Raw genomic sequence first — 18,374 nt, forward strand, 5'->3', positions numbered from 1 at the left:
TCTCTGTCTCCCTCTACTGGTGTCTCAGTTGCAACATCAAATGCAGCGGTGAACACTGGCTCAGTTTCCTGAGACTCTTACTAAAGACATCACTGCCTTCTCCATTTCTCTACCCGACTCATGACTTTTCTCACAGTCCAAAGGTCTTCCTCTGTCAGTTTTGACCGACTGAATCGCCACACTGCTAGAGGCAGCGAATTCCAAAGATTCATAAAGTTCTGAATAAGCTGCCACCCAGCTTAGAAGTCTATCTCCATAGGTGTCCCCTGACTTCTGTGCTCGGCAGGTGTAAGGAACAAACTCTCCCTGTGCACCCTTGCCTGCCCTCCTGGAACCTAATGCCTGGAGACTGATGTCAAAACCGTCCTGTTAAAGTTTTGACCATGCTGACAGCAACTTCTAAATGCAGAAAGTTACTGAGAGTAGTATGCAGACTGTCAGTGCGGAAACTCAAGAGGGGTGCTGATGGAGTGAATGCACTCACTTTTTTCACACAGTTGGGGAATCAAGAACTAGAGTTATTGAGTATCCCTGCAAGAAATTGAATTTCGGGGTTGTATGTGGTAACATGTGTACTTTGATAAATTTACTTCGAACTTTGAGTTTTGAGTGCATAGTTTAAGGTAAGGGGGAGAGATTTAATAGGAAACCGAGGCACAAGTTTTTTTGTAAAGAATGGCATGATTTATCAGAATGCTGCCTGGATTAGACAGCATGCCTTTTGAGGATAGGTTGAACTAGGGCCTTTCTCTTTCGGGAGAAGGAAGCTGAGAGATGACTTGATAGAGGAGCACAAGATGATAAAAGGCATAGATTGTGTGGAGACCCAGAGACTTCACCCGGGGTGGAAATGCTAATACCAGGTGGTGTAACTTTAATATGATTGGAGAGAAGTATAGGGGGATGTCAGAGATAACTTCTTTATACAGAGAATGGTGGGTGTGTGGGATGCTCTGCCAGGGGCAGTGGTAGCGGCAGATACATTAGGACATTTAAGAAACTCTTAGATAGGCACATGGATGATAGAGAAATGAAGGGCTATGTGGGAGGGAAGGGTTAGATTGATCTGAGAGTAGGTTAGGTCACCACAACATTGTGGACTGAAGGGCCTGTACTGAGCTGTAATGTTCATTCTTGTATAATGAATGAGTTGCCAGAGTAATGGAATAGGACACTTTCTATGGTGCATTAGTTTTGGTCCATATTCCCCGAAAATGTTCTCGTCCAGATACCTGTCCAAGTTTTTCAATATTGTTATTGTAACCGCCTTGAGCAGTTCTTCCAGCCATTGGTTTCACATACCCACCGTCCTCTGTGTACAAACAGTTAACTGACAGGACCTTCTAAAATCTTTCTCCTCTCACTAGAAACCTACGCCCTCTACTTCAGAATCAGGTTTAATATCACTGGCATATATCGCGAAATTTGTTTTGTAGCAGCAGTGCACCATAGTACATGATAATTTTTAAAAGACTATAAAATATGAAATGCCTGTATACATAAACAATATATATTTGTTAAGATGATGAGAGGCATTGATCGTGTGGATAGTCAGAGGCTTTTTCCCAGGGCGGAAACGGCTAACACGAGAGGGCACAGTTTTAAGGTGCTTGGAAGGAGGTACAGAGGAGATGTCAGGGTTAAGTTTTTTTACGCAGAGAGTGGTAAGTGTGTGGAATGGGCTGCAGGCAACGGTGGAAGTGGATACTGTAGGGTCTTTTAAGAGACTCCTGGACAGGTACGTGGAGCTCAGAAAAATAGAGGGCTATGGGTAACCCCAGGTAATTTCTAAGGTAAGGACATGTGTGGCACAGCTTTGTGGGCCGAAGGGCCTGTATTATGCCGTCGGTTTTTTATGTTTCTAGTTAATAAGTAGTGCAAAAAGAGCACAAAAGTAGTGTGGTAGCAGTCCTGCCAAAGGGTTTCAGCCTGGACTTTTCTCCATTGATGCTGCCCGGCCTGCTGAGTTCCTCCAGCATTTTGTGTGTGTTGCTCAGATTTCCAGCACCTGTAGATTTTCTCTTGAGTGCGGTAGTGTTCATGGGTTCATTGTCCATTCAGAAATCTGATGTTGGTGGAGATCTGAAACATTGAGCTGGTGTCTTTAGGCTCCTGTACCACCTCCCTGATGGTGGCATTGAGAAGGGGACGTGTCTTGGGTGATTGGGTCCTTAATGACGGATGCCGCCTTCTCGAGGCATTGCCTTTGGATGATGTCCTCGATGGTGGGGAGCCTGGTGTCCATGACAGAGCTGGCTGAGTTCTGCACCTGATTCTGAGCCACAGAACCTCCATACCAGAAGGTAATACAACCATTTAGAATGCTTAACCTGTAGAAATAACCCATACCCTGGGTAAAGAATATAGCTATTCACCATATCTGTGATTTCATAAACTTCTTTAATTGCACCAAACCTGTCCAATCTGCCTTTGACTCAATCCCTCCAGTCCCTGTAACATCCTTATAAATACTTCCCATTCTATTTCGGGTTTAATGGCATCCTTCCTGTAACAGGACATCCATAACCTAACGCAATACTCTACCTGTGACCTCACCAACATCTTGCACAGCTATAACTTAACTTACTAACTCTTGTACTCGGCACCCTGCTTGCCAAACGTCTTCTCCACCACCCTGTCTACCTCTGTCGCCATTTTCACGAAGGTATGGCAGTGTAGTGGCAAGCATAATGGCTTATGGTGCCAGTGATCGGGATTCAATTCCCACCTCTCTGTAAGGAGTCTGTACATCCTCCGGGCGACAGTGTGGGTTTTCTCTGGGTGCTCTGGTTTCCTCGCAGATTACAAAGTCGTACTGGTTAGTAAATTGTGTGGACGCTATGTTAGTGTCGAAAGCGTGGTGACATTTGCAGGAGGCCCCCAGTACAAAATTCAACCAGATTTGACATAATATCTCCTGCGATGGAGTTAGACTGTATTAGTCATTGAGACAAGTGAAACATTTCACTGTAAATTTCAATGTTTTGAATACATATAACAAATGAAACTAATCTTTTAAAAAGGAACTTTTAAAAGGAACTACACTCCATACCATCTATACCTAATAAAGTAGCTACTGATTTTAAGTTTGTGGTCTTCTGCTGCTGCAGTCCATCTACTTCAAGGTTTGACACGTTGTGCATACAGAGGTGCTCTTCTGCACACCACTGTTGTAACGTGTGGTTGTATGAGTTGCCTTCCTGTCAGTTTGAACCAGTCTGGCCATTCTCCTCTCATTAACAAGGTGTTTTACAGTACTGCTGCTCTCTGGATGTTTTTTTTTGTTTCTCTGTAAACTCTACAGACTGTTGTGAGTGAATATCCCAAAAGATCAGTTTTTCTGAGATACTCAAACCACCCCATCTGGCACCAACTATCATTCCATGGTCAAAGATACAGAGATCACATTCCTTTTCCATTCTGATGTTTGGTTTGAACAACAACTGAATCTCTTGACTGTGTCTCCATGTTTTTATGCACTGTTGCTGTCACATGATTGATTGATTAGATATCTGCATTAATGAGCAGTTGTACAGATGTACCTAATAAAGTGGCCACTAAGTGTCTGTACTTGAGATTCATTTTCTTGAAGGCATTCACAGGAAAATAATAACTCTACAGCCTAATCCAACCTCACTGGACTGGATAGGCCTCCAAACAATGGCAGGCATTGTGGGCGATTCCTTACATTAGATACTTGTATTAAAGAGCAGGTGTACCTAATAAAGTGGCTACTCTGTGTACATGCCTGCACCCTTGGGTCTCTCTCCATTGTTTAAATAATGAGAAAAACAATGATATCGCATTGTGAGCTTGTAGACTGACAGAGACTGCTGCAAGGTATAGTGTTTCAGCTCCAGGTCGTTTCTTGTATCCTGGAACTGTTCTTCCTGTGAGGATGCCACGTTAGTGTAGCAGTATAGTGCGATGAGCATTTGATCACGGAGTTCAATTCCAGCTCCGGTTTCCTTTCACACTCCAAAGATGTACCAGGTTGTAGGTTAATTGGTCATTGTAAATTGTCCCATGATTAGGCCAAGATTAAATCAGTGGGTTGCTGGTTAGCACAGCTCGTTGGGCTAGAAGGGCCTGTTCCATGTTGTATCCCTAAATAAATAGGTAGAAATAAACTGAGATGTAGTAACGTGGATCACAAATGGAAACACCCGCTCACAAGAGGGTTAATTTCGTCCAGAAATAGCTGTTAGTGTAAATCAACTTTGGATCGCATAGTTCTTTAAGAAAAAGTGATGTGATCCTAAACACAAGGGATTCTACAGATGCTGGAAATCCAGAGGAACACACACAAAAGGCTCGAGGAACTCAGCAGGTCAGACATGAAGATGAACAAACAGTCGACATTTTGGGCCGAGTCTCTTCAGCAGGACTGGAAGGGAAGGGGCAAGATGCCAGAATGAAAAGGTGGTGGGAGGGGAAGGAGGACAAGCTGGAGAATGATAGGTGAAGCCAGGTGGGTGGAAAGGTCAAGGGCTGTAGAGGAAGGAATCTGATGGAGAAGAGAGTGGACCATAGCAGAAAGGGAAGGGGGGGGGCAGTAGGGGGAGATGATGGGCAGCTGAGAAGAGTCAAAAGTCTAGACAAGGGAAGAGGGGGAATACATTTCAACCAGAAGGAGAAATCAGTATTCAGGTTGGAGGCTACCCAGATGAAATATAAGTTGTTGCCCCTCCGCTCTGAGGGTAGCCTCGTTGTGGCACAAGAGGAGGCTATGGACCGCATGTCAGAATGGGAATTGGAATTAAAACGTTTGGCCACTGAGAAGTTCGTTTTGGCAGATGGAGTGTAGGTGCTCAGTGGGTCCATGAAGAGAAACCCACAGGTTGGACCAGTGCAGCCCAATAGGTCTGCTTGACCTGTAGTCACCAAAAACAATGAACACATTGATCTGCAATATATTAGTAGGTCAGATGTTAATTGATGGATGGACAAGCCCACAAAATCGACCAATCCAGTGATGTCACATAACAGACCTATAACCAGTCACCTGGTGGAGAGGATATGTAAATGTTTAGGCGAAACCAGTTTGATAATATTCCACCAGTTTTCTGGTCCATTCGGACTGACACAATCTGGAAACTCCAGGATTGAGTGTTGGTCCGGATTCTCTATTTTCAATTGAGGAGTATGCTTTGATAAGTTGTGGTGCTAACCTGTCTTGTTCACCAGCTTGTTCTGCTCCAGATGTCAGCTTCATACATTATCACCCTCAATTGCTAAACTAACTTGCTGGCCCTCTTTCATCAAAACTACTTTCATCCACCTTCAGCTCTCAGGGTTCAGGGTGAACAAAAACTGATCTCCCACCTCAACATTCTGATGTTCCGTGTTTGAATTGTACTGCACCGTCATTGTCTGTCATCAGTCTCTTACTTGGCTTTCTGGCTCTGGGCACAATAAATTGAATTGGGGATGCAACCTGAGGCCTATCAATAGCTCAGATGGACAGAAACCATCTTTGTTCTTTGTGTGATTATCTGGATCTTGACCAAACATTGGTTGATCTGTTAAGTATGTCACCATGCAACTTCTGTATCCCCTGCTTGATGGCCTGAACAGCTCTTTCAGCCATACCTTTTGCTGATGCATGATAAGGCGACGTATGGTGCAATTGAACTTCATTGTCTTGCAAAAATAGTTTGAATTTTTCACTTGTAAATGCACTCCATTATCACAGACCACAGGATCAAGGAATCCATGTGTACAAAGTAGTGTTCGTAAAATGTTTATCGTCATCTGGCTGGTCGAAGTCTTCACCACTTTGGCCTCAATCCATTTAGAATGCACATCAATGACTAGCAATAGCTTATGACCATATAATGGACCTTCATAGTGTGCGTAAATGTCTCCATGGTTTGGTGGGCCAATTCCATGGAACCGTAAGTGTGGGAGCATTTAAAGGTTGAGTGGCATGGTTCTCCCCATTATAGATGCTAAGCTCGTTTTGATGCATGGCATAGGGTGGCACAGTTTAGCGCACACTAGTTGGCCATTCATCTTTCATATACCTTTTTAATTGTGCCAATTTTACATCACACTCAGTTTCTTTTTAACCTGAGAAGCGGTGATCAGAAATCTGTTGACCCAGCCTAACAGTAGTACCAGTTTGCTTGGAAGTTCTGAGTCGCGAGGATATTCATGTAATGGAAGATGTCTTATGGCATCTGCAGTGTTATTGTTTCACGTACTGACGAGTGGATGGGTGCAGGACCTGCTATTGCATCATTGGTGACGCCATCTGCGGTATGGTCTTGATCCCACCAAGCAATCCCACTGATGGCTTGTGTTCCACGTGAATTTTCAAACATCAGCCGTACAGGTAACGCTGAAAACATATCAGCCCCAAAACAACTGCCGATGCTACCTTGTCCAACTATTCTTTCGTTCGGCTGGGCTAAGAGTGCATCATGCAAAAATGACAGGCTTTTCATCGCTGTCCCTATCCTTCAGAGTTAGCACTGCACCAACACCATACAGGGAGGCATTGCAGTACAAAGCTAATGGCCTCCCAGGTCTGATGTGCAGTTTGATTGGCGTGATTGGCATCCCAGGGCTGGTACTCAGGATGAGCGCAGCACAACTGGCAGGTATGTTTACAGACATTTTTAATCTCTCCCTCTCCCAGTGTAGAGTGCCCTCCTGCTTCAAAATATCCACCATTGTCCTGTTCCTAAAAAGACCAAGGTTACGTGTCAGAATGGCTGGCATCCTGTCACACTCACCTCAATAATAAGCAAATGCTTTGAGAGGCTGGTCAAGAATTACATCTGCCACCCAAACTGGACCCCCTACAATTCACCTACCGACACAACTGATCAACAGATGACAGAATAACCACAGCTCTATGCATTGTCCTTGCACACTTGGAGAAGAGGGATGCTTATGTGAGAATGCTGTTCTTGGACCACAGTTCAGCATTCAACACCATAATTCCATCCAGGCTTGACAAGAAGCTCAGGGACCTCGGCCTTCACCCTGCCTTGTGCAGCTGGATCCTGGACTTCCTGTCAGATCACCAGCAGGTGGTAAGAGTGGGCTCCCTCACCTCCAACCTTCTGACTCTCAACACAGGATCCCCTCAGGGCTGTGTCCTAAATCGCTTCCTTTACTTCCTGTATACCATGACTCTGTCACCACCCACAGCTCTAATCCGCTAATTACATTTGCCGATGACACTACATTGATTGGTCTTGTCTCAAATAATAACGAGGAGGCCTACAGGGAAGGAGTCATCTCTCTGACGTAGTGGTGTCAAGAAAACAACTTCTCTCTCAATGTCACAAAAACAGAGGAGCTGGTTGTGGATTACAGGAGGAGTGGAGACGGGCTGACCCCTATTGACATCAGTGGATCTGGGGTTGAGAACTTTCAGTTCCTTGGCACTCACATTGCCAAGGATCTCACGTCTATACACACCGGCTGTGTGGTGAAAAAAAGCATAACAGCGTCTCTTTCACCTCAGATGGTTGAAAAGGTTTGTTATGGGCCCCCAAATCCTAAGAAATTTCTACAGGGGTACAATTGAGAGCATCCTGACTGGCTGTATCACTGCCTGGTCTGGGAACGGTACCTCCCTTAATCACAGGACTCTGCAGAGAGTGGTGCGGACAGCCCAGCGCGTCTGTAGTTGTGAACTTCCCATGATTCAGGACATTTATAGTGACAGGTGTGTAAAAAGGGCCTGAAGGATCATTGGGGACCCGAGTCACTCCAACCACAAACTGTTCCAGCTGCTACCATCCGGTAAACGGTACCGCAGCATAAAAGCCAGGATCAACTGGCTCTGAGACAGCTTCTTCCACAGGCCATCAGACTGACTAATTCATGCTGATACAATTGTATTTCTATATTATATAGTACATACTATTTATTATAAATTACTATAAATTGCACATTTAGACAGAGATGTAATGTTAAGATTTTTTTTCCTCATGTATATGAAGGATGTAAGTAATAAAGTCAACTCATAATTCATATTGAATTCATTTGGTACGCTGTCTGAAAAGCAGATTCCTTTGCCTGTTCCAACGCCACCTCATAACTTTCTGCAATAGATTGTTAAGTGAAGCAAGAAGCATGGTTGTGTGAGGCAAAAATATGGCATAATGAGTGAACATGCCCCAAAAGGAGCAAAGTTCATGTATATACCCTGGCGCTGGGGCTTCAAGAATGGGACAAAGCTTTTCTTTGATAGGATGTATAAACTTGGATTCAAAGCAAAAACCCAGGTTTTCTACATAATTTGCCAGATGGATGCATTTCTTGTGCTTTAATGTAGACCAAGTTTTATCAGTTGGAGAAGTTTTATCAAGATTATTCAGGTACTCTCCTAGGGTCTTCACAGTAGCCAGAATATCATCTAAGTCAGCGATTGTATTGGGCAGGTCTTTAACTCAGGATTTGATCATAGATTGGAATATAAATGGGAGCCTTGTTGGAACAAACCTTTGTGCGTTGCAATAGGAGAAAGGCTCTTGGGATGTTCTTCCAGCCCAAGCTGTTGGTCTACATGTTCAAGGTCAAGTTTACTGAATAATTTTCTGCCTTTTAGTGTTGCCTTCTATCTTTGGAGTCGGGTATCTTGTGGGTAGGCTTGAATTCACCGTGACCTTGTGAGCTCCACATATTCTTACGCTCTTGACTACTGGCACGATTGGGGTTGCCCAATGTGAAAATCCCACAGGTTCATTGATCCTGTTTTCCTGTAATCGCGAAAGCTCTGCCTCAACTTTGGGGTGAAGCATATATGGCAGGGAATGTGACCGGAAGAGCTTTGGTTTGGCTGTGCCTGACTCTGGAAGATGTGGTTTGGTACCCTTAAGCTTAACTTTATCGGGATAGGTGAAAAGTTAATATCGCTTGAGTAAGCTCTTGACTGATATGTCTGTCTTCATCACCTTGGACAGGCACTTTCTGTAGCCAGTTGTGCTCGAACAAGTTCCTTCTCCCTTAGTAATATGCACAGCTAATTGATGCAATTGATTTTTATGCTCAGGAAGATCCCTGGCCCAAGCAAGCAGCTGTACCTGCTCCCCTGTGTAAGTCTTCAGTCTGTAATGCAGTGGCATAAGTGTCTTCAAAGAGTCAGAACCAAACATATCTACCCACATTCCTTCACTGCATTTCATAATGGCACAACCAGTGTTGAGTTCAAACAGAATGGGTCTGCCATTAATCTTTAAAAACCATCCATAGTAGGGGGAACTGGCCAAGTGCCCTTCCTTTATAACAGGTGGAATTTCTGTGTTGACAGTCGGTAAGTTTCCAGTGAAATTCACCACAATGGTAACATCGGAAACCCAAAGTATAATTCCCTTTTTTCTTAGCTGGGATCACTTTGTTAATCTCTGGCACTTTTAGGTGATAGGGACATCACCCCTCCTTGTACTTTGCACTGTTGCAACAAAATTGTATTCTTATCAGTCTGGGTCCTGCTGAAGGATCTTGTCCCGAAACGTTGACTATATGATGCACCATCAATAACTCACACTGAGACGTAAGGCGAGATATCGGCTTTTATTGACTGGAAGAAGGAACCAGGAGTGAGTGTCCATCATACTATGTCTTGGAGACTGAGGCCGAGCGTCAGGCCGCAGATCTCCTTTATACAGGGGCCTGTGGGAGGAGCCACAGGAGCAGTCAGCAGGGGCGTGTCCCGACAGGCACATAGTTCACCACACTATACAATTTGCCATTGATGCTGCCTGGACTGCTGAGTTCCTCCAGCATTTTGTGTGTGTTGCTCGGATTCCCAGCATCTGCAGATTTTCTCGTGTTTGCGTTCTTTTCTGCTGTTTCCGTGGTGTTTGTAAGATTAAAGGCTGACTTAAGTGTTAGCTCTGACTCTGGCGATAGGCAATGTTGAATGCGGACTTCACGCATACTGATGACCAAGCAGTCACATATCATATCTTCTTGAACAGCATCAAAATCACAAAATTCAGTCAGTTTTCTTAATTCAGCAACAATCATTGCTACTGATTCATTTTCTAATTGAATACAAGTACAGGATCGAAAGTGTTGCACAGTAACTGATGCTTTGGGATTGTAATGAGAACTAATTAACCTCACAAGTTCCTCATAAGATTTGGAAGAGGGCAAATAGAGACTGAGCAAACCTCGGACAATGTTGTATGTTCTTTGGATTGCACACATTGAGCAGGATGCTGGCTGTTTTATTGCGCTCAGTGATGTCGTTTGCCATGTCGTTGTCCAAATGTTTGACGTAAATATTCCAGGGCGTTGTGAATTGCCGCATTGCTCAACTTTTCAACTTGTGCTCATTGTTCAAATGTGAACATGTACAGTATTCCAAGAGAGTGTCACAGATCCCATCCTTGCCATCACTGTTACAATGAAGGAAAAACCCAGCAGCTAGAACAGAACATTTATTGTGTCCAGTGCAGTCGAATAGGTCGCACAGAAACAATGAACACACTCACACGCACAGAATTAGTAGGTCAAATGTTAGGTGATAGATGGACAAGCCTGCATGATGTCACAGGATAATGGAGGCTCATGCAGTGGTACGTAAGGATGCACTGGTGGGAAGGTGGGGTGAGCGTGGATGTTTGGGAAATGGAGGAGATACTGGTGAAGGCAGCATCAATAGTGGAGGAAGAGAAACCCCATTCTTTGAAAATGGAAGACAACCCTGATCTCTAAGTGATCCCGTTTCTTGGCTGGTATTGTATGTCAATAGTCTTTTTTGTGGATTTGATGCAGCCTTGCAGTTTTAACTTAGCATTCAGTACTAAACTGTTTGCATCTGCTCTGCAAGTTTTGACATGATGTATGATTTTGTAGATCATCGCGTTACTGCCACATGTCTGAACACAAACACAGTGGATAGATAGCCTATGACTGTACAGTGAACCTACTACAACTATTACTTGTTTATTGTGTGATGGTCTCTTAAGGTTGCCATAGTGGGGACAAGCTCCCACTATCTATTAAATGCTCCCAGTGATGTGCATCTCAAATACCCTCTGATATCCAAGACCAGCTCCTGGCCTTCATGTGTGATTCAGCTACTAAGCCTGGCAGAACTGTTTCCATTGATACAAGGAGGATCAAAGACAGGTTACTGGTGCCTTAAAACCAGTCGCTCTGGGTTGATGAGGCTTGTCAGCTGTGTTAAGCAGCTCCTACACAGAAACATAGAAACCCTACAGCACAATACAGGCCCTTTGGCCCACAATGCTGTGCCGAACATGTCCTTACCTAAGAACTACCTAGGCTTACCCATAGCCCTCTATTTTTCTAAGCTCCATCTACCTATTCAGTAATCTCCTAAACGGCCTTATCATCTCTGCCTCCACCACCGCCGCTGGCAGCCCATTCCACGCACTCACCACACTCTGCGCAAAAAACTTACCCCTGACTTCTCCTCTGTACCTACTCTCAAGCACCTTAAAACTATGCCCTCTCGTGCTAGCCATTTCAACCCTGGGAAAAAGCCTCTGACTATCCACACGATCAATGTCTCTCATCATCTTATACACCTCTATCAGGTCATCTCTCATCCTCTGTCGCTCCAAGGAGAAAAGGCTGAGTTCACTCAATCTATTCTCATAAGGCACGCTCCCCAATCCAGGCAACATCCTTGTAAATCTCCTCTGCACCCTTTCTATGGTTTTCATATCCTTCCTGTAGTGAGGTGACTGGAATTGAACACAGTACTCCAAGTGGGGTCTGACCAAGGTCCTATATAGCTGCAACATTACCTCTTGGCTCCTAAACTCAATCCCACGGTTGATGAAGGCCAATGCGCCATATGTGAAGGAATATGGTGCTCCTCTAGAAGGAGAAAATCTCAAAGCTCTGCTGCCTTGCAGCCTTACCCACTCAAGGGGAGGGCTTTAGCAGTAAACCCCCAGGAAAAACCCAGAGCTGGAGTCTCTAAGGCAGTTCAATGCTGACTGGCAACTCCTGTGACGCCACAGGCACTAAACTGTATCAGTCTCTGCCGTTCCCTTGGATTCATCAGCTACACGCAGAGGGAGTATGCACTCATGGGCAACAGCTTGCTCTCCATATCATAATGTCCTTGTCTTAGACAGTGGCCAGAGACAGCTAGGAAGCAGCATCCATGCTCGACCGTGACCAGTGGAAGGCCCATCGTGTATCTGAGTAGCCGTCACTTGGCTTACTCTTGTCGGCTAGTTGGTGACTCAGCGTAAACAGCAACCCCTTTAAACATCACCCACATTTGCTTTTAGAAATGGGGACCAGATGTTAAGACATCTGATTCCACTACTCATTCATAAAACATGTTATTCTCCATGAGAAAGCTGTCTTCACTACATCTGGGCAGCACAAAGTGCTTTATAGCTAATTAAATTCTTTTGAAGTATACTCAGAGAAATGCCACAAATAGCAATGTTGTAATGAACAGAAAATCTGCTTTTGGTGTTGTTGATTGAGGACTAAACTTTGGCTTCAGGACCCTGGTGAGAAAGAAACATATACAGTCAGAAAAAGCCACTCATTCCAGCAGATCCACGCTGATCATTGGCCACTCATTTACCCCATCACAGTCATCCAGTGCTTCTGCCCACTGAATACATGCAACGGCCCAGTCTGTCACGGGTAAAGCTTCCACTCCGCTGAGCACATCTACATGGAGCGCTGTCGCAGGAAGGCAGCACCCATCCTCAGGGACCCCACCAGCCAGGCCGCGCCTGTCATCAGGAGGGACGTTCAGGAGCCTTAGGACTCACACCACCAGGTACAGAAGCAGATATTACCCCTTAACCATCAGGTTCCTGAACCAGTGGGGATAACTTCATTCAACTTCTCTTGCCCCATCACTGAACAGTTCCCAGAAAAGATCCCCTTTATTCTCAGTCTGCTTCCTGCCAGTCAGCTGATATATCAACATAGACACAAGCTTTCCTGTAATTCCATCGGTCTTATCTTGTTATGCAACCTCATGTGCACGCCTTGTCAAAATTCAACATCCACTAATGCGCTTTTGTCTATCCTGCCTGTTATTTCTTCGAAGAATTCCAACAGAGTTGTCAGGCAAGATTTCCCCCTTAATAAAACCATGGTGACCCATCCCACACAGTCACAGAGAGGAGGGAGAAGCTCCTTCACACAGAGCCCAGCCTCTGATCACTGCACCGTAAAGTGTTATGCAAACTGCTACACTACCACGCCATGGGCCAAAGGGCCTGTTACTGTGCAACACACAAGATGCTGGTGGAACACAGCAGGCCAGGCAGCATCTATAGGAAGAAGCACTGTCCATGTTTCGGGCTGAGACCTTTCGTCAGGACTAACCGAAAGGAAAGATAGTAAGAGATTTGAAAGTAGGAGGGGGGAGGGGGAAATGCAAAATGATAGGAGAAGACCGGAGGGGGTGGGGTGAAGCTAAGAGCTGGAAAGTTGATTGGCAAAAGGGATACAGAGCTGGAGAAGGGAAAGGATCATGGGACGGGAGGCCTCAGGAGAAAAAAAGGGGGAGGGGAGCACCAGAGGGAGATGGAGAACGGGCAGAGTGATGGGCAGAGAGAGAAAGAAAAACAAAGGGGGGGGAAACTAAATATATCAGGGATTGGGTAAGAAGGGGAGGAGGAAGTTAATGAAATCAATGTTCATGCCATCAGGTTGGAGGCTACCCAGCCGGTATACAAGGTGTTGTTCCTCCAACCTGAGTTTGGATTCATTTTGACAGTAGAGGAGGTCATGGATAGACATATCAGAATGGGAAGGGGACGTGGAATTAAAATGTGTGGCCACTGGGAGATCCTGCTTTCTCTGGTGGACAGAACGTAGGTGTTCAGCGAAACGGTCTCCCAGTCTGCCATGGGTCTCACCAATATATAAAAGGCCACACTGGGAGCACCAGACACAGTATACCACACCAGCCGACTCACAGGTGAAGTGTCGCCTCACCTGGAAGGACTGTCTGGGGCCCTGAATGGTGGTGAGGGAGGAAGTGTAAGGGCAGGTGTAGCACTTGTTCCGTTTACAAGGATAAGTGCCAGGAGGGAGATTGGTGGGAAGGGATGGGGGAGACGAATAGACAAATGAGTCGAGTAGGGAGCGATCCCTACGGAAAGCAGAAAGATGTGCTTGGTAGTGGGATCCCGTTGGAGGTGGCGGAAGTTACGGGGAATTATACGTTGGACCCGGAGGCTGGTGGGGTGGTAGGTGAGGACAAGGGGAACCTTATCCTGAGTGGGGTGGCGGGCAGATGGGGTGAGGGCGGATGTGCGGGAAATGGGAGAGATGCGTTTGAGAGCAGAGTTGATGGTGGAAGAAGGGAAGCCCCTTTGTTTAAAAAAGGAAGACATCTCCTTCGTCCTGGAATGAAAAGCCTCATCCTGAGAGCAGATGCGGCGGAGACGGAGGAATTGTGAGAAGGGGATAGCCTTTTTGCAAGAGACAGGGTGGGAAGAGGAATAGTCCAGATAGCTGTGAGAGTCTGTAGGCTTATAGTAGATATCAGTAGATAAGCCGTCTCCAGAGATGGAGACAGAAAGATCAAGAAAGGGGAGGGAGGTGTTGGAAATAGACCAGGTAAATTTGAGGGCAGGGTGGAAGTTAGAGGCAAAGTTAATGAAGTCAACGAGCTCAGCATGCGTGTAGGAGGCAGCGCCAATGCAGTCGTCGATATAGTGAAGGAAAAGAGGGGGACGGATACCTGTATAGACTTGGAACATGGACTGTTCCACAAAGCCAACAAAAAGGCAGGCATAACTGGGACCCATATGGGTGCCCATGGCTATACCCTTGGTTTGGAGGAAGTGGGAGGAGCCAAAGGAGAAGTTATTGAGAGTAAGAATTAATTCCTCTAGATGGAGGAGAGTGGTGGTAGAGGGGAACTGGTTAGGTCTGGAATCCAAAAAGAAGCAAAGAGCTTTGAGACCGTCCTGGTGGGAGATGGAGATATATAGGGACTGGACGTCCATGGTGAAAATAAGGCAGTGGGGGCCAGGGAACTTAAAATCATTGGAAAAATTCAAAGCATGAAAAGCGTCACGAACATAGGTGGGAAGGGATTGAACAAGGGGGGATAAAACAGTGTCAAGGTATGGAGAAATGAGTTCAGTGGGGCAGGAGCAAGCTGAGATAATGGGTCTACCTGGACAGGCAGGTTTGTGGATCTTGGGTAGGAGGTAGAAACGGGAAGTGTGGGGTGTGGGAACTATGAGGTTGGTGGCAGTGGATGGGAGATCCCCAGAGCTGATAAGGTTGGTGATGGTATAGGAGACAATGGCCTGGTGCTTCTTAGTGGGGTCATGATCAAGGGGTAAATAAGAGGAGGTATCAGAGAGTTGTCGCTGTGCCTCGGCCAGGTAGAGGTCAGTACGCCAGACAACAACAGCTCCCCCCTTATCAGCAGGTTTTATAGTGGGGTTGGGATTGGTGTGGAGGGAGTGGAGAGCAGAGCGTTCGGAAGGAGTGAGGTTGGAATTGGAACAGGGTGTGGTGAAGTCAAGACGGTTGATGTCCTGTTGGCAATTAGCAATAAAGAGATCCAGAGCAGGCAGAAGACCAGAGCGGGGTGTCCATGAAGAGGAGGAGGGTTGAAGATGGGAGAAGGGGTCGTCGCTGGGGGTAGGAGAGTCCTTGTCAAAGAAGTAAGCTCGGAGACAGAGCCAGCGGAAGAAGAGTTCAGCGTCATGGTGTACGTGGAACTCACTGAGGTGTAGGCGAAGGGGGACAAAGCTGAGGCCCTTACTGAGGACAGAGCGCTCTGCCTCAGAGAGTTGAAGTTTGGAGGGAATGGTAAAGACCTGGCACGGATGAGAGATGGGATTAGAGGGGGGAGGGAGGCTGGTGGTGTCGGTGGAGAGGGAAGGGTTGGGTGAGAGGAAGATGGAGCCTCTGAGGGCCCAGGAGCTGACGATGGGATCTGAGGGAGAGGGGATGGCAGAGTGGTGGTGGGGGAAGGGGAGACGGGAGTCACAATTTCCAGCATCTGCAGATTTCCTCGTGTTACTCTGCTGTACTGTTTTTGTCCCCTTGTTCGGCATATTCCATTAGTAGAAATATCTCACCATTGACCCCACCAAGTCCCCTCAGCAGCTTCTGTTTCAGTAAGATTACTCATTGGTCTACAGAACTCAGAAGAGTGTCGATCCAAATCCAGAGGGTCCAGAGGAGGCTTAGAAGAATGATCCTGTGAATGAAAAGGTTAACATATGAGGCATGTTTGATGGCTTAGGGCGTGTTTTCACTGGAGCTTAGAAGAATGAGGAGGTTGGATCTCACTGAAACCTATCAAATATTAAAAGACCTAAATAGAGTGGACGGGGAGAGGATGTTTCCTCTGGTGGGAAGTCCAGGAACAGAGGGCAGAGCCTCAGAATAGAGGGATGTCTGTTCAGAACAGGCATGAGGAGGAATTTCTTTAGCCAGAGAGTGGTGAATCTGTGGAATTTGTTGCCAGATAGATGTGGAGGCCAATTCATTAGGTACAATATATTTAAAGCAGAAGTTGATAGGTTCTTGGTTAGTCAGGGTGTCAAAGGTTACCGGGAGAAGACAGGAGAATGGAGTTGAGAGGGATAATAAATCAGCCATGATGGAGTGGAAAAGCAGTGTCGATTGGCCAAATGGCCTAATTCTGATCCTATGACTTATAGTCTTATTACATTTTTGAAGCTATGAGTTGGATAGTACAGGCCATTTGGCCCATCATATTCTTGATGACCTTCAAGCAATCACTGATTGCCATCCTATTTACCAATTTCTTGCTCTTTAGGCCCCTGCGCCTTGTCAATTCCCAAACCTGTCCAGTTGCTTTCTAGATGAGAGAGTCTTGCACCAACTTTTTCCAGACAATATATTCCAGATTGCAAACGTCCTTTGGGTGAGAATGTTGGTCTTCTGACCCCCTCCAATCAACTCCAATCAAGTTCAAGTTTATCGTCATTTGACAGTACATATATACAACCAAACAAAACAACTTTCCTCCAGACCACGGTACAGCCTCAAAACTTGTATCACTTGCATCACTTAAACCAAAATATTCCCACAAGTGAGTTGACAAAATACAATTCAAAATGCACATAGTGTGAAGCACGAGTAGCCAGTAAGCAGCTCACTATTCTAGTGACGTGACCTTGGTGGTGGTCTCACTATTGATTTGTCTCACAGCCAGGGCGAAGAATCTGTTTCCCGACCTGGCAGTCCTAGTTCTGATGCTCCTGTACCTCCTTCCTGGATCAAAAAGATTGAGGGATGGATGGTCGGGATCCTCAACAGTGTCTCGGACCCTTGGTATATAACATCCCAGTAAATGTCAGGACCGGGGGAGAGGGAGGCCCTCTGATCCTCTGGACAGTCATGAGGTCAGATGTTTTGCCACATGATGATGCAGCCAGACAGCAGGGGTAAAGAGCAAACAGTACAGTGATACTTCACCTGCAGTCTCTCTCCTTTGTTCCACGTACCTCCGCTAAGGGGATTTAACTCATTGTTTGGAAGAAATGGCAGATGTTCCATTTCACTCTTTAATGCCAGTTTTTTTGTATGAAGTCTGGACATTATTTTGCCTTGTACTTGTTTTAAAGTCTGAGACTGGGTTTCTGAGAACTGGGATGAACTTCCATTAGCTTCTTGGCTTTAAGTTTTGTGGTGGGAAATTACGTGGATTCATTGTACTGCTGCTCCCACTGCCAACGTTGAATAACTTTTGATTCAATGTCGCAGTAACCCCTGAATAATCGGTCGCACTTGGGCGGAGTAAGTCATCTTTCGATGAAGCAAGGTCCCTGATGCCCTCTTGCTCTGAGGTCTTCAGTTTCATTTTTCAGAAACTGTACGTTTGCCAGCAGAATAGTTGGGAGTGGGAGCAGCAGTAAAATGCGATACATGATACAGAAAAAGAACTGAATTACAGTAAGTATATTAAATAATTAATTTAAGATAAGCAGAGCAAAAACAGAAATTTTAAAAAAGTAGTAAGGTAGCATTCATGGATTCAATGTCCATTTAGGAATCGGATGGTGGAGGGGAAGAAGCTGTTCCTGAATTGCTGAGTGTGTGTGCCTTCAGGCTTCTGCACCTCCTTCCTGATTGTAACAATGAGAATGTAGAATGTAGAAGTGGGCGTGGTCGGGGTCCTTGATGATGGAAGCTGCTTTTCTGAGGCACTACTCCTTGAAGATGTCTTGGATTATACAGAGGCAAAGACCTGTGATAGAGCTGACTGGTCGTATAACTTCTATCCAGTGCAGTAGCCCCCACCACACATATGCAGCCAGTCAGAATGCTGTCAATGGTACATCTGTAGAAGTTTTCTATTGTTTTAGATGACAAACCAAAATTTCTCAAACTCCTAATGAAATATAGCCAGTATTTTGCCTTCTTTATAATTGCATCAGTATGTTGGGACC

Source organism: Hypanus sabinus, chromosome 11 (assembly GCF_030144855.1).
Source record: "Hypanus sabinus isolate sHypSab1 chromosome 11, sHypSab1.hap1, whole genome shotgun sequence".
Taxonomy (NCBI): Eukaryota; Metazoa; Chordata; class Chondrichthyes; order Myliobatiformes; family Dasyatidae; genus Hypanus; species Hypanus sabinus.